The sequence below is a fragment of the Chiloscyllium punctatum genome, chromosome 20, assembly GCF_047496795.1.
Source record: "Chiloscyllium punctatum isolate Juve2018m chromosome 20, sChiPun1.3, whole genome shotgun sequence".
In the NCBI taxonomy this organism is placed as follows: Eukaryota; Metazoa; Chordata; class Chondrichthyes; order Orectolobiformes; family Hemiscylliidae; genus Chiloscyllium; species Chiloscyllium punctatum.
The window spans coordinates 33,526,403-33,542,425 of record NC_092758.1 but is presented as its reverse complement, the minus strand read 5'-3'; positions in this window follow the sequence as shown (position 1 = coordinate 33,542,425).

Sequence of the window (16,023 nt, the reverse complement as noted above, 5' to 3'; positions counted from 1 at the left end):
GTTTGTGGGCTAATATGACTGAGCCAGCATATATTACCCATTCCTAATTGCCCTTTTGAAGGTGGTGGTGAATGTCAGACCATGGGGTGTATGTAGATCCACAATGCTGTTAAGGAAGCTCCTGAAATTGGATCCAATGATGGTGAAGAAATAGTGATATGGTTTCAACTATTGTGTGTAGTTTGGAGGGGAACTTACAGATGGTGGAGTACCCATGCATCTGCTACCCTTGTCACTCTTGGTGGTAGTAGTCATGGGTTTAGAATGCCTTGGTTAAAAAAAAATGTTTTGGTGAGTTGCCACCTGAATCATCTTGTCACAGCATTGGTGGCAGAGTGAGGGTTTAAGATGGTTGATGGGGTGCTAATCAAGCAGGCTTGCTAGTCCTGGCTGAGCTTTGTTGGAGGTGCACCATCCAATCACAGACCTGACATGTCCTGCAGGTAGTGAAAAGCCATGACTAGGCCAGCATTTATTTCCCATCCCTGATTACTTAAAGGGAAGTTAAGAAAGAATCTATCAAATTGTTAATGGGTCTGGTGTCACATGTAGGCCAGAGCAGGTAGTGATGGCAGATTCCCCTTCCTAAAGGACATTAGTGATTCGAATGGGTTTGTACAACAATCTACAGTGTTACAACGTCACTATTTGTCTTGTGTTTTATCCCATGTTTTCACTATCTGCTATGGTGGGTTTCAAAGCCATCGTTCACCAGAATATTAACCTGATTTTTGGATCGCTGGTCCAGTGATATTGCCACACCACTACTTTCCCCTGTCTTAACCAAGCTTGGAGCCAACTGGTCCTGGCGAAATGCAAAAAGCATCGAGGAGCATCCTTAGTGAGCAAATACCACTGGATGGCATTATTGACAGCACTTTTCATCATTTTGTTGATGATTGAGCATTTACTGCATGTTAATTGGTTGGGTTGGATTCTTCCTGGGTTCAATCTTACTGACATACCTGAACAACATTTCATGTGGTCAGATGAATGCTAGTGTTGTAACTGCACTGTAACAGCTTGGTTAGTAGTGTAGCTATTTCTGAAGCACAAGTCCATATCTGACCTCAGCTTTCACTATATCACTTGTGCTAAGCTATTACTTACTACCAGACAGAGTAAAGCAAGTTGACTGAAAACTGACCTCTGTAATGCTGAAGACCTCTGGAAAAGGCTGAAATGAATGTTGAAGAACCCAGCCTTTTGCATTGATGTGTTGGACTTCACCATGATTGAGGGTGAGAACTTTCATAAAGCTTCCTTCTTGGTATTTGTGTCATGTCACACAGATGGTTTCACACACTTTTGGAGCAGGTGGGATTTGAACCTGGGTTTCCTGGCTCAGAAGTAAGGTCACTATCACCACATTACAAGAGCCCCAAGACCTACCTTCCTTTCATTAATTGTTTAATTATTCACCATCATTCACTATTGGATATAACAGAACTACAGAGGACTGATGTGTCGCTTGTGAGATTGCTTTATCTTGTTCATGAGAATTGTTAAGTTTGCTTTGTTTTTCAGACTGCAAATTAAGATGCAAAGTAATAATTCAGGCAAGTCTGAACTTATTTCATTGAATCACATTTCTGTTTTTGCAAAGATAATAAACCACAACTCTGTTTCATTTATGAGATAATTTTCTTGTCTTTGGCATTACCTTTTTTTCTAATTAGCTTTAGTTTTATACGTAGACCTTCTACAACTTAGCTTTCACCTCAAGGATCAGGCCCATCCCTTGTAATTTCCTGTTTGAAAACTCATTGGCTACAAATTCTTCTCTTCCAGTCTACTTTTTCTCATTGTGGGAGGGCTGATTCTTTCAATTGTTTCTGAACTTCAGGGTTCTTCAGTAGGACAGACAGCTAAAGCAATAGCTTTCAGTTTCTACAGTTCAGAACAACTGTCAGGTTAGAATCCCGAAATACTATGGATATTTTCAATTTGTGCATCCATAATTTTTAAAGATGAGAGGTATAATTAAAAAAAAGACCGATTACACAAATTAAGTGATTATGTGGAGCTGGGGATGTAAAAGACAAGTCTAAACATTCTGGACTGACATCTCTTGTGTCAACACAAATAAAGTTGAGCTAATGAACAGCAAGCCACCCTTATGTATTATACCAAAATTGCAGAAAAACTAAGGATAACATCAAATTGAAAGGATAAAAATACTTAAAATGTAGCAAACAATAGTAGAAGGATAAAGGATTAGGCAAGTTTTAAAAACCAACCAAAACATTTCCAGAAAAAGAGAGAAATAAACTTTGAAGGTAAACCTGCAAATAATGCCTAGACAGACAGACAGACAGACAGCAACAGCTTCTTTAAAAAGGAGAGAGAAGTCATGTGAAGATAGAATAATGTGAATAAAATTGCATTTTGTGTTTTATCCTTTGAAGCATACACAAGGACAAAGTTTTAAAAAGTCAGTTTCAATTTTACTGGAGAATGGTAATGGGAGTGAATGTTCCATACGATCATAAGACACACGAGTAGATACAGGTCATTCAGCCCATTACATCTGTTCCACTATTTAATGAGCTCAAGGTTTATCTGCTATTCCTTAATTCCACTTTCCTGCCTTATTCCCATAATTCTGATTCCTTTATTGATTAAAAACTTGTCTGCATCAGTTTTGAATCTACTTAATGACCCAGACTCTACAGCTGTCTGTGATAAAGAAGGTAAAAACAATGGCTGCAGATGCTGAAAATCAAATACTGGATTAGTGGTGCTGGAAGAGCACAGCAGTTCAGGCAGCATCCAACGAGCAGCGAAATCGACGTTTCGGGCAAAAGCCCTTCATCAGGAATAAAGGCAGTGAGCCTGAAGCATGGAGAGATAAGCTAGAGGAGGGTGGGGGTGGGGAGAGAGTAGCATAGAGTACAATGGGTGAGTGGGGGAGGAGATGAAGGATCCAACAGATTCACTACTCTCCAAGAGAAAAAGATCCTCCTCAGCTATCTTATTTTTTGTAAATATTTTTATTGAAAAGAAAAAGATTTTTGAGTTTTGATATAATTTTATTTTGAATGCATATCTATTTATTTACCTCCTCAGCTGTCTTATCTGGGTGATTCCCTTTCTCTGAGGTTATACCCTCTCGTCCTAGACTCTCCCACAAGGGTAAACAACATTTCCATATCTACTCTGTCACGTTCCTTAAGAACCCTTATGCTTCAATAAAGTCAACTCTTCTAAAGTTTAATTAATACACGCCCAACCTACTCAAGGCTTCCTCAAAAAAACACCTCTCCATTCCCAGAATGAATCTAGACAGCAATCTTTGGACTACCTCCAGTGCAAGTATATCTATTCTTAGATAAGTGCATCAGAACTGTTTACAGCTGTGATATAACTCCTGACTTATATCATTTTAGCAAGACCTCCCTATTTTTATACTCCATTCTGTTAAAATAAAGGCCAATATTCAATTTGCCTTTCCTATTGTCTGAAGAATACGTATGCCAGCATTTTGTGATGTATGCACAAGGATTCCAAATTGATTGTGTTCTGTAGCTTTTTGTGGTTTTTCTCTACTCAAATTCAACTCCTGTATTCTTGCTGCCAAAGTGCATGACCTCACATTTCCCTCATTATATTGCATTGCTTAACCTGTCTATATCCCTCTGTAGACTCTTTGTGTCATCATCATCACAGTCATAGAGATGTACAACACGGAAATAGACCCTTCAGTCCAACTCATCCATGCTGACAAGATATCTTAAATTAATCTAATCCCATTTGCCAGCATTTGGCCCATATCCCTCTGAGTCCTTCCTTTTCATATACCCATCCAGATGCTTTTAAAATATTGTAATCATACCATTCTCCACCATTTCTTCTGGCAGCTCATTCCAAACATGCATCACCTTTTACGTGAAAAGATTACCCCTTATGCCTCTTTTAAGTCTTTTCCCTTCCAGCTTAAACCTATGCCCTCTAGTTTTGGACTCCACTACCCTAGGGAAAAGACCTTATCCATTTATGCTATCCATGTCGCTCATGATTTTATGAACTTCTGTAAGGTCACCCCTCAGCCTCTGACGCTTCAGGGAAAATAGTCCCAGCCTATTCAGCCTCTCCCTCTAGCTCAGACCCTCTAACCCTGGTATCCTTATAAGTCTTATTTGAACCTTTCCAAGTTTCACAACACTTATAAAATTATAGAGATTCGACTGGATGGAAAGAGGGCCTTCAAACCCATCATGTCCATGATGGTCATCAAACTTCCATCCATTTTTGTAACATTAGCAAACGTCGCCATAGTACATTCATCATCGAAGTCTAATAAATGCTATAAATAATTGTCATCCCAGCACTGATCCTGGTGGCACTCCATTAGTTATGGTTTCCATCTGAAAAATAGTCCATTATCCCAAATCTCTCCTATTAGTTAGCCAATCCTGTATCCATTGTACCACTGTAGTGATTGTAATGAGGTCAGCCTCGTAGAATATGACTTCGCTGATTGGAGCTATTAATCTGGTCCAATTAAGGAGCCCCAGCTGACAGGTAAGAACAGGAGTGTCTGTTTCCCTTCTTCCTGTTGGTGGACTATAAATAAAGATTTGCGCACCTGTTGCCCTTCACTGTGTCCTACACCTGTACACACACGATGTGGGTGCTGGGGTAAAATAAGCACCAGAAAAAAAAATAAACAGGAGTATCAGAGGTTCTTTTCACTCTGAGAGCTGGCTCTGGAGAAGCTGGATCAGTGTGTGAAGGACTCTCCATTTTGTGTCAGAGGAGGGGACTGACTCTGAGCTGGCTGGCCCACAGTCAGTGTACTGTAAGGAGGGAGAAAAAGAAGAGGAGGAGAGTTCTCTGAGCTAAGAGACATTTTGATTTCTGGTGTTCTTTTTGATTGTTTGGTTTTGTATTTGTTTTTGAGTTTCTCTTTTTCTTTTACTGCTGCTGCTGCTCCTGCTGCAGCCTGGGCCTGCTTCTTGTGCTAAAAACAAGTAAAAAAAGAACAGGAGTGTCTGTTTCCTTTCTTCCTGGTGGTGGAATATAAATAAAGATTTGCGCACTTGTTGTTTTTCACCATGTCCTACACCTGCACACACACAACATGGGTGCTGGGGAAAAAAATAAGCACTACCTCTGTTAGGCAGCAGTGTAGGGGAAAACTTGAAAAATGAAGAAAAAGAGAAAAAAAAAGAACAGGAGTGTCAGATATCCTATTGATTCTGACGGCTGGTTCTGTGGGAGTCAGAACAGTGTCAAGACTCTCCACATGTAAGTAAAAGGTGACTTGGTGATGAGATAGTGGCCTCTGTGAAGTTATTCTGTGGCAATGATTAGATTAGATTAGATTACTTACCATGTGGAAACAGGCCCTTCAGCCCAACAAGCCCACACCGACCCTCCGAAGAGCAACCCACCCAGACCCATTCCCCTATATTTACCCCTTCACCTAACACTACGGGCAATTTTAGCATAGCCAATTCACCTAACCTGCACATTTTTTGACTGTGGGAGGAAACCGGAGCCACAGGGAGAATGTGCAAACTCCACACAGCCAGTTGCCTGAGGTGGGAATTGAACCCAGGTCTCTGGCGCTGTGAGACAGCAGTGCTAACCACTGTGCCATCGTGCTGCCCAAATGAGAGAAAAGCATGCTCCTGAAGAAATTCACTTGCAACAGTTGTCTTTGAGTTGGGGTGAGCATTTCTGGCATAATGCCGTTATTTGGGAAGCTTGACTCTTTCAATCGTGCTAATATAAAGAAATGAGCAGTTGTCCTGACAGCTTGAAGTCCCATAAGTTTTTTGGTTATTAAGAGCCTTACTTTCCCTGAGGAATCAGATACCAAACCTTTTCCAGAGTTGATTTAGTTAAGCAATATTACAATTCAAGTGTCCTCTAATTCTCTAAATCTGTATGGGGCTTTTTGACTAAGTTAAGTCAAGTGACAGAGAAATGTGACTTTGGTTTAACCCTTAGTAAGATAATGAAATGCTGAGAGACCATTTGATATGTAGGATATGCAAAGCAGCTACAGGCTGAAGCCCAAATGGACTTCAAACTGGCTTCACCATTTGAAAATGCAGCAAGTGGAGCATATGAGTTATAGGGTATTCTGATGGAATTGGATACTTTTGCTGGTCTGACTGAGCTTAGGGAACACTACTTGAATGAAAGTGGTTCTCAAATGTACCAACCTGTGATAGGTACATAATGCTGTGTTTGAGCATTATCATGTTGTGAAGATCAAATCAAAGAATCATGTTCTAGTCACCCTTGTGTCACAGGTAAAGACGATCTCTTACTCCAAGTCCTCCAATCCAGACAAGTGAAAGAAAGGACAAAAAAAGACTCTCTTTCTCATTCTGAATGCTGGAAGTTAATCACGTTTGAAAAGGATCCAAGCAACAGAATTTTAACCAATCTGCAAAACCAAGGTTTGTGAAACTGACTGTTCAACTAACAACGTCACCTCCACCTCTCCTGCAATAGCTGCAACATTCAACTATCCACTGTTCATGAATAATTCAGAATTTGTTCTGTATAATCTTTAATCGTCTTTTAACTCATTTCTAATTTGCATAAATCATTCGTACTTCTCCGTGCATGTTGTAATTAAGCTAATTATTTTTTGTTAATTCTAGAAAGCCTGGTTAAAATGACTCCATTTAAGATGTAAGATCATTTGAGTCTGGTGGGGGAACGAATCCTTTCTAAATTAATCTTTTTGCAACAAACCGAGGGGTTGAGCAAATAAAGAAGGGGAACCGGTTCACTCCACTTCCCCGAGATGGATGAACAGATTGGGGTATCCTGTCTAGAAGCATTTCAGGGTTTAGTCATAACACAGCTGACTTATCTCATCATTTTCTTGTGGCTAGTTTTGTCAAGTATGAAATCAGAGAGGTAGATATTACCACCCAGGCAATTAATAGTGCTGTAGATTGCCTGCTTGTTATAGAAATTCTCCAGTAAAAGGAAAATTGATTAGTTTTATAAAAGGCAGCTAATCCTAATCTTATGTCCATGCAGGAATTTGAAAATCTACCACCAGATAATGAATCCACTATTAAACTCCCATCTGCACTGAGAATAATTGGGTTACTTAGTTTCTTACAACTTTAAATTCTCATTGTCTCTGTTGCTCCTGTATTGGACATTTTAAATGTGTATTTTAAAACCATAATGCTTTCACAAAAGGTACTCCTAAATCTTCACTCTGAAAAAATATTTGATCAAGAATCATAATCCATGACAAGGGATAAAGCTATTACAAGAGACTGGGATCCTTCCCGCTTGCTTCCATTTGGCTGGATGCCAAGATATGACATTAGTTCATTGAACTCTAGTAGTCAATGTTATCATGTAGAGGTCTCTAATCCCTGGCTACTGCCAATCAGCATTTATACTGTATGTTTTTAAGTAAATTGAGGATTGCGTAGGTTTCTCTTTCTGATTAATAATGCCCTGGGCAAACTACTGAGATCACTGGGACTGTATCTCAGCGAGTGCTGAAATTGAGCAGTGGAGAACCGTGCTACAGAAATATCAATTTATTATTGCACAGCTTGGAGGAATGTATTATTGATCCTCTGTCTGCTGATTTCCTTCTTTCTGGTTGTACTGTTGTGGATAGAGTTCTTCATGCAGGAACAGGAACAGGAACAGGAGTGGGCTATTCAGCTCATTGAATCTACTCTGCTGTTCAACAATTTCTTGGTCAGTATCCCACTGCATCACCATTTTCCACACTTTTCCACGTCCCTTGGTATCTTGAAGGGGATTGTTTCCCTCACCAGCTGAGGATGCTGTGGTGGTCTCTCCTTCTCAAACTTTCCCCTCACCTGAGAGGCAGTGACCCCACCCTCAGTTAGACCACCATTCTAATGGGAGAGCGGCTTTATTGTCTAGTATGACTATGGTAAATCCACCTTTTTTAACCTTGATATCTAGAAATCTGTTGATTTTGTTTTGAATATATCGATGACTGACCATCCAATTCCAAAGATTCACTATGCTACGAGTGCAGAAATTCCTCATTAGTGCTGTCCCAAATTTCCCTAAATCCTGGTTCTAAATCCTCAGAAATGTGTCAAATACAGCCAGAAGATAATCAGAAAGAATTCCATTACTAAGCTGATCTCATGCATCTTCTAGTAGCCAAGACAAGGCTTAGAAATTAGTTTCCTTTATTTAAGGAGATTTATAGCTCAATAAGATGAAAAGAAACTTAAAATGTGAGTGCCTAATGTACTTTTTAAAGCAAAAATGAACAATCTGTAAGTACATCAATTCTATAACTTTTCACTAGATGGCAGTCTGACAGCAGTAAACCATGATTTGGAGATGCCGGTGTTGGACTGGGGTGTACAAGGTTAAAAATCACACAACGCCAGGTTATAGTCCAACAGGTCTAATTGGAAGCACACTAGCTTTCGGAGCGACTCTCCTTCATCAGGTGATTGTCTCCTGATGAAGGAGTGTCGCTCCGAACGCTAGTGTGCTTCCAATTAAACCTGTTGGACTATAACCTGGTGTCGTGTGATTTTTAACAGTAAACCATTGACTCTTCATTCATCAATTTACATTACCCATTGTAACTTAATCAATTTGATATAATTCAGAGTTTTTTGTGAAAAAGTTACAGCATAGGAAGCTTGCAAACTTTCTCAAGTCATGGCACAGTTCTTGTAGGTATGCACAGGATGAGAATGTTACATACACAATTCTGTATATTTGAGTGATATGACTCTATGGCAGAGCTGCGTACCCAATTCTGGCAGGAGATTAAATGAGACGTTTTTTGAAGAAATAAAAGACTTGTATTTAGGTAGCACCTTGTCATGTGCTTCAGAACTGATTAAATAATTTTGAAAATTAATTGTTATGAAGACAACAACAGCAGTTGACTTATGCATAATAAGTTTCTACAGACAACAAAGGAGAAGTAGCAATTTAACTTATTTTGGTGCTGTTCAGTGAGAAGAAATCCCAGGAGGGCTCTACTGGCCAAACATGAGCAATGACCACACCAGCCAGTGCAGTATATGGAATGAGTACAAACCTAAACATGCTGGAGAGCCACTGTTGACACATGATAACCCAGACAGATCATGGATGGAGTTGAGAGTAGGTCTCTTCAATCTCAAAGGAACTGATTATCTAGATAACGTAGATTATTATTCTGACTACGTGGATGTAGACTGGCTGACTTTAATGACTACTGATAAGATTGTAGAATGCCTAAAAGCACACTTCAGCCATTATGTCATTCCCGCTATTAAAATGAGTGACTACAGCCCTGAGTTCACAAAGGAAGAATTCAGTCACTTAATGAAACTATTAAGGAATTCAAAACTATATATCATCGCCCTAATATACCCAGCCAAATGGAAAGGCCTAGGCAGCAGGGAAAATTGCCACAAGAGCCATAGAGAAACCGAGCAAATCTAGCACAGATGTATCCAAAGCAATTCTCAAGTGGAGACCTACTGAAGATATAAAAAGTAGTCCAGGACAGCATCTTGCACCCAACCTACCGTTGCAACAGCAAAAAAAAAGCTACGGAAGCTAGAAGTAACAATTGACATGAGTGACAAAATCTCAGGGAAATGGCAAAAGCCAAAGTTTCTTTGGCCAAGACTGACAAACCAATGTCAGGGTTGATCGCTGAGAAAAAAAGCTGAAAAATGTGTTGCTGGAAAAGCGCAGCAGGTCAGGCAGCATCCAAGGAGCAGGAGAATCGACGTTTTGGGCATAAGCCCTTCTTCAGGAATCATGATCGCTGAGAAAGCCAATCAGGATTCAAACCTTCAGTACTCTGAATAAGAGTCAGACCAAGTGGTTTGGGATCTGTGTATAGCAACTGTGACCTCAGTCATATATGGTAGGAGCGAACAATTAGATTACCATCGTGACCACAGGCACATGCACACAACTGAAGAAGCCGTTCTTCCACTGCAGTTGGCCACTCAGGAAGGTATGTTTTTGAATTCAGTAACTGCACAGACCACAGATCAACCATCAGTTCCAGAAATCCACAGCATCATCAATGGACATGGAACAACAGCAGGTACAAAACAAAACTGGTAACGCAAGAACAATGTTCCCCAGATAAATAGCCAGTGACAACAGGCACACGGACCAAACAGTAACAGACTGGCAAGAGTTAAAGACTATGAATACAATTAATTTGTAGAGACTGACATGGATATAAACTGCTAAGGCAAGAAGGGCAGTTGTGTGCATAATGGGTAACTTGGGTAACTGACAATGCAAATGATATTGCAAACAGTATTCTTCTATTTTCTTTCTATGAAAAGGGGGATGCACTACCGTGCTAATGTGCATCCTGTCATGTCATAGTCATGATGAACTACTGAAGACACAGTGGAAGCCAGACAGTTTTCCTGTGAGCTTGTAACAGGAATAATAATGCACAATGGACCAACACAGAGAGTGTTAATCATGGGTTTGGTGAGAGTTATGGGCCAGATAGAATAATCCTTTTCAAAGACAAACGAAAGTGTCTGGAGGCCTTCAAAAACGCTACGAAAGGCACCAAAAGTAACCTGTTCAAGGAGAATTCTTGCCTAGGCAATGGCAGAGGAGCATGGGGCATGAAGAGAGAATAGAAAGACAAGGTAGTGAATGCTACGATAAAAGTTAGGGAATCAAGAGACATAAGTGGGAGAAAAAAATCAAATTTGATTAAGCAACAGAAAAGGGGGAGCTTTGGACAAGAAAACTATGGTACTGCTGTCTTGAATGGGTTAAATTGAACATTAAAAGGTTAAGAGTAGAAGAAATCTCATGCAGGTCAGCACTAAATTCAGACAGATTTATGTATGACACTAGTTCTTTCACACTTCTGTGAGTTGTTTAGCATAATACATCTTAGCTAGTAAAGGAATCCATCTGGGTAAATCTGTTAATGAATGAGATTCTCCCTATCTGAAGTAATTATACAGCCCACACTTCATCCAAATGCAGCTTCCTAGAGATTGAATAATAACAGGCTTGTTACACTATGTCATTTTTTGAGAGGAAGAATGTGAAACCTGCACATCACAGACAGGCTTAAATGCACACTATAATTTACTTTGCAATAAAGCAAAGCCTCTCCTCTGGTTTTGGACACATCTGTCAAATAAAAGACAATGACATTGTACATTGAGACCCAGCAACTTTGAGAGCAATTCTTAAAAGTCTACATGAGTGTGAGGTTGTTCATGCTGGGGGAATTCATGTTTGATTTTATTTGAAGAAAATTACTTAAATCTTACCCGAGCAGTGGGAATGATTTATCACTTCATTCATTTTCTTCAGTGGATGCATACACTTGCAAAGTTAATCACAAGCAAAAAGTAGTTAATAGGGAAGGCAGCATCAAATACCTCAAGTTCCTATGAAGCTATTCCTTCAGTTTTGGGACTTCTGTTTAATTTCAGCTTGGGTTGATGGTATGAAAGTTGTAAAAGGATCATACCTACACTTTCCAACTCCACATTTAAGTATTTTTTAAGCATTCTAACCGTCTTTGGTGGGTGCCTATAATGAATGCTCTGTTTCCTCAAAAACAGTTGGCCAAATGCTGGTTCTGAGTTGTTCTTTAGGAAGGTAATGTTAGACCTTTACCACAGCTGTGGTAAAGCTGCTTTTGCAACATTGTTTGGTCAGAAAGCTAAAGATTTCAACCAAGTACCAATGGGTCAGAGTATTGAGTACAGGAGTTGCGAGGTCATGTTGCGGCTGTACAGGACATTGGTTAGGCCACTGTTGGAATATTGTGTGCAATTCTGGTCTCCTTCCTATCGAAAAGATGTTGTGAAACTTGAAAGGGTTCAGAAAAGATTGACAAAGATGTTGCCAGGGTTGGAGGATCTGAGCTACAGGGAGAGGCTGAACAGGCTGGGGCTGTTTTCCCTGGAGTATCGGAGGCTAAGGGGTGACCTATTAGAGGTTTACAAAATTATGAGGGGCATGGATAGGATAAATAGACAAAGCCTTTCCCTGGGGTCGGGGAGTCCAGAACTAGAGGCCATAGGTTTAGGGTGAGAGGGGAAATATATAAAAGAGACCTAAGGGGCAACTTTTTCATGCAGAGGGTGGTACGTGTATGGAATGAGCTACCAGAGGATGTGGTGTAGGCTGGTACAATTGCAACATTTAAGAGGCATTTGGATGGTTATATGAATAGGAAGGGTTTGGAGGGATATGGGCCGGGCGCTGGCTGGTGGGACTAGATTGGGTTGGGATATCTGGTTGGCATGGACGGGTTGGATGAAGGGTCTGTTTCCATGCTGTACATCTCTATGATTCTATGAAAATAAGACAAGATATATGTAACTCAGCTTGGTTTGTGAATTGGAAGGGAACTTGTAGCTGATCATTTCCCAATTACAACCGCATCTCTTGAGTTGCTAGGTAATGATGGTGGTTTCTGTATGTTTGTAACGTGAGGGCTTTCTGAGTAGTTACAAAATATTGTATAGATAGTGCACATTGCATTCACAATAATCTAGTGGTGGAGAGAGTAGATGTTTTTACTACAGTATCAATTTCAATACACAGGGGGCTAACACCTTCAACATCTCAACATCTTATCTGCGCTGACACCAACTGTTACAGTTGACCTGAGAATGTAACTTTTTAAAAAAATGTTTTGTGACTTACATATTAAAGAAGTGAAACTATCATGGTCATTCTAACAGATGAGAGACTTAACAAACAATCAAGGTATTTTTCAATGTATAATTTCAGTTACATCACACTGTACACTTTTGCTACAAATTCTGTGTCTTACAATTGTGTACTCCACAATGACCTGATGAAGGAGCGGCATTCCAAAAGCTAGTGCTTCCAATTAAACCTGTTGGACTATAACCTGGTGTTGTGTGATTTTTTTTTGACTTAATACAGAGAGAGTAACCATAAACATCCAGGATAAAATGGATGTGGTGGATGATTTGCAGTAAAACATAATTTGAAATATATTTAGCAAAATTTCTGAATAATAAAATAATGGGGCTAGAGAAATGAAATAAACTTTATTTTGCAATGAACATAAATCAGTGTCTCATTTATATGATAAGATCTGGAGAGTAAAATGAAATGAGCTAATCCACCCAAAGTATGTCACATTTATTTGCCTTGAAAACTGAGTCACAAAGATTGTTGGCTGCAGTTTTGTTTTAAATTCACCTCATGACTCAAAGCCCCACAGGAAGGCTGAAGTTATTCCACCATGCTGTATGCTAGGCACAGGCTGTTTGGTGTTCATTGGTGCATGTGTACATCTGATACGGCTATAAAATGCATGGTATATTCAATCACATGCCAGATCATTTTGTTTTGAGACAGTCCAATATGAATCAGATACACCTGAGAAAGCAAGAAGTTAATTGGGGATCAAATTTACCTCACCTCGCTCATTTCTGGGCGAATGGTACACACTGTGACTTAACTAGGTCAAGCTTTTAATCAAAGCAAATTTTTAAATGCCAGATAACAGTTAATTCTTCTCAAATAAATAATTCCAATTCCTACCACAGTAGGGTGGGAGTACTGCAAGGCTCCTAATAAATTCCATGGGGGCAAACCCAGGATAAGAGATCAACTACCTTAGTAGCATGATAAATTCCAATCAGTTTATTTGCTGAAGGCACCTATTGTGCTAGAATTATTCATTTTACTAATTTTTCCTCCAATTTCTTCCCTTTTTTTTATCTGATATGCTGAATCTTGCTGCTTCAAGGACACTAGCTCTGTTGACCAAAACAACATTTTCTTTGTTTGTGTACCTAGCCAGTGTGTAAGTATTGCCAATTGTTCTGAAGTGGAGTAGTATAAAAGAATCAAATCTTCTAAATACTTTATACTCATATTCTCATTTTCTAGCATTGGGATTGATTTTTTTTCTTCCCCAGACCATTGACACTGAAATCAGGTAACGTAGTATTAAGCAGATATTAACCTTTGCCCTTCTTTGTTTTTATCAAGCAGCATACTTTTTCAGAAATTTATCAAAATAGTTAGTTAAATGCCCAATTTAATTATTTTTTGTGAGCTAATAACTGTACAAACATCTGGAAGGAGTTGTAGGAGAGAATCTCTACAGTGTGGAAGCAGGCCATGCGGCCCATTGAATCCACACTGACCCTCTGAATAGCATCTCATCCAAACTGACCCCCCCCCCCCCACCCTATAACTCTGCATTTTCCATGACCAATCCACCCAGCCTGTACATCCTTGGACTGTGGGAGGAAACCAGAGCAACCTTGCGCAGACATGGGGAGAATGTACAAACTCCATACAGTCACCCGAGGCTGGAATCTAACCAGGTCCTTGGCGCTGTGAGGCAGCAGTGCTATACACCATGCCATCTGGATAGCTTTAACCAGTCTTTCAAATGGCTTTTCCAAGTGGATTTTGGGATCTTGTGCAGACATGGTTTGAAAACTGTTGCCTGTCAGTAACCTCAAGATTTTAACACATCAAGACAGTCTCTAATATCTCCTTTAAGCTTTTTCGAAACTTGTTGGGGGTTAGACATTCAAAAGTCGATTCTCAAATGTAATTTTGGTAAACCCATGATTAGTGCACAAGCCATAGTAGTCAAAGAAAAGTTCTCCTTGTGGTGATAAGAGTTATCCGGCTTTCAGGTAAACAGGGTGTTTGGGCTCAGGTTGATCTGGTCACCCTTTTAAAACACACATTTATCCTTCTGGCCCCCTTATGAGTTACCTGAATCATTGAGACAGCAGCAGGATCCGATATGGCTGATCTCTCCCTAAGCTGCTGGACAGGGAGCTCCTCATCACTCATTGGATACCGAGTGTACCTCTTGCCCAGTTAAGACACTACAATTCAAAATTAGAGTAATGAGTGATGTAATTCAGGTGCTAGTTCAGGACCTAGAATTCAACTGCAAGTTGGTTTTCTGACTCTGACTTGAAGATCAGCCCAAATATAGCTGCGTCTATGTGCAAGACCCTTTTCTTACACTGGTCAGGAATTCTTTATCTGACAATCTCAGCACCAATTGTCTTCAGATAAAGGATATTTTTGGTTTTCAGGCAGACATTTGTCTGTTTGGGCCCTTTGCAAAAAAGCTTCACTTGGCCTGACTAGGCCTAAAAGAGAAGTGTTTTTCTCAAAGGCCTGAATTCAGCACATCTATAGATCCATTTGGATCTACTTTCAAAAAGGTCTTTGGTCTTGAGATTTTCTTCAGTTTTGAGATGTGCAGATAAGGGATACCCAACCTGTGGTCGAAATTTGAGAGAGTAAGTCACAGAATCACAGAATTGTTATAGTGTATAAGAAGGTCATTCAACCATCATGTCAGCCCAAGCTCTCTGAAAGATTACCGTGAATGAGTGCCATTCTCCTTTCTTTGTAACCTAGCACATTACTTTGGGTTAAATAACCATCTGATGCCCTCTTGAATGCCTCACTTGCATCAGCCTCTAACATATTTCCAGACGGTGCAGTGCACTCCTGAACCACAGTTACTTCTTTGACAAATCTGTGCCCTCTCCTTCTTAATCCGTTGATGAGCAGACACAGTTTTTCCCACCTACTTGTCATGATTTTGAAAGATTCAATCAAATCTCCTATTAGCCTTTTCTACTGCAAGGAAAGCTGAAGTTTCTCATCCCTGGAACCATTTTTGTAAACCTCTTCTGCACTCTCTCCAATGCATCACTTATGTTCTATCATGTGCCCCCCATTCCCCCCTAACTGTACATGATATTACAGCTCAGGTCTAACTGGAAAAGCACAGCAGGTCAGGCAGCAGAAGAATTGACATTTCAGGCATCAGCCTTTCATCAGGATTCTCTGCTTCCAAGCGGCCTTTAGAGTAATACACTGCATTTTATATTGTCTACCCAAGTTCTTTCTATAAAAATGTATCACCTCATATTTTTGTGTATTAAACTTTATCTGCCACTATCCGCCCATTCCACCAACTTGATAATATCCTTGCTCTACTACCTACTAGTTTACAATGCTTCCACATTTAGTATCATATGCACACTT